This window comes from Ostrea edulis, chromosome 7 (genome assembly GCF_947568905.1).
Source record: "Ostrea edulis chromosome 7, xbOstEdul1.1, whole genome shotgun sequence".
In the NCBI taxonomy this organism is placed as follows: domain Eukaryota; kingdom Metazoa; phylum Mollusca; class Bivalvia; order Ostreida; family Ostreidae; genus Ostrea; species Ostrea edulis.
The window spans coordinates 60,183,972-60,186,085 of NC_079170.1; positions in this window are offsets into that span (position 1 = coordinate 60,183,972).

The following is a 2,114-nucleotide window of genomic DNA, read 5'->3' on the forward strand; positions in this document are numbered from 1 at the left end:
TTATGGAACCACGCCGTTTAGACTTGGTCCACATTTAGCGTTATTGATTTTGTATTTCGTTCCCTCGTATATTTTTGAAATTTGAGAAACATAAAAAAAACAAAAACAACATGCAATATAGGCAGTATGTATGTACATGCACCTTCTCTTCGTAACAAACTTCGGAATTCATGTTAGATTCATTTGATGGTTTTTCCGTCAATTGTTATATTATGCTCATGTGTATGACATTTGGAACGTTATGAAATAAAAGAGTAAAAAATGAAACTGTTACATGCAATGAAAAAAGTAGAATTATTACATGTATATGCGTACCTTTTGCACTGCACTGATAAAACAAATCATAATATTTGAAATCTTTAAATCATTCACCAGTGTTTCATTTCATCAATACATGGAATTTTGTTAGACATAGCCTGTAGAAAATTACTCACCGTTGCCTTAATTGAGAAAGGAATTTAATGATCTCACCAACTGTCCTTTTGGTATACATTTATAAGTTAGTTATATTTTTTTTTAAATATGATAACAGCTGTTAAAGATGGTCTAAATCTTGTATGTTTCTCCAGTGATAATACCGATAAATAAGCAGGACAGCACTGCGTTCATTGTACGCGCCTTTTAAAGATACGCACTAAAACCGGTCTGTCGACGTTACTTCATAGGTTAAGGTTACGACAACTTTGATATATTTTTTTAATTATTCCGAAACATTGTCAACATACAATGTAATTTCCCGTGGAGAGAATTCTCGTTACCATACAATTACAGACCGGGGTTGGGGGTGACAGTAACCTCTAGCACCTACCTATTACCTATATAGCTACATGTAACGCCAAGCGTATGTATCGGGACAGTGTCATACATGTATATCGGTATCAACCGGTATCACAAATAATGTTATCAGCTATCTCCTGTATCATAAAATATGATTAGTCTTTATAAAGATTGTTTCGTAATTTAGTATTTTTCTCTGACTTTCGTCGTTTGGTGGTTTCATTCCGCCGTATGTTTTCAAAATATGTCATTCATCACAGAGTGTCTGTTTCCTCTTTATTCATGATAAACATGGGTAAATTTTTATTAAATTAAATTTGTATTCAAAATCACCAACTGAATATATTCAATAATTGATATAGAATAATTCATATATTTTTGCATTTACAAAATATATTGTAAAAATTCTGAATGACTAGAACTACCTGTAAAATTATTAGATTGTTGTCATTTTTTATTTTTAAAATCTCTCTCTCTCTCTCTCTCTCTCTCTCTCTCTCTCTCTCTCTCTCTCTCTCTCTCTCTCTCTGTGTGTGTGTGTGTGTGTATGTATCTGTCTATAAGATAACCCATGATTTGTGGTTGGATATGATTTGTATCCATTGAGTTGTATTCCTGAGCCTTTGTTTTGAGTAATCATCTATTCACTTTTCTTTATATAATTTGCAGACAACTGTAGTCCTAGCTAGGCGTCAGAATTTGCCCACATTTTGAGTTTTATGGCACGTGCATCTCTGGGATTTACTCCTTGTCTTGTTTTCGATTGTCGATCATTAAAATGTTCATTAAGGTAAGGTTTGCGACATTTTGACATGTAGCGAGCAAAGTCATGTTGCATATCAGAGTAGGAATTTATCTTTTAAAAATTGAATTTTAAAAAAAATTGCCTGTGTGTGTTTTTTTTTTTTTTTTTTTTTAACCAGATGGGCTTATTTTTGTGATGTTTTACATTTTTGGGATCTTTGTACAAAAGGGAATATCAGTGGTATAAAAACTACACAGGGAAACTTATGGGTAGCTGCAGAACTGTAGCTCTCTGAAAAAAAATATTGTGACGGACAGAGAGCTACAGATCCACCCCTTATCAAAAACCTTCGATTTACAGCGCACAAAAAGCTGCACACGGTTGAGGCCTGATATCGTTGTATTCTTGTGTTGCTGTCGCATAAATTTAATATAAAAAAATTCTTAACATATTTTCCTACTATTCTTATGTCCAAACATACCTTCAAATATTCATTAAAGCCCCATACGATCCGAAAATTCACAGCTTTTGATGATTTCGTTTGTTGACGATTTTTGAAAGGCGTAATAACCCCTCCCCCTTGGAAAGGGCG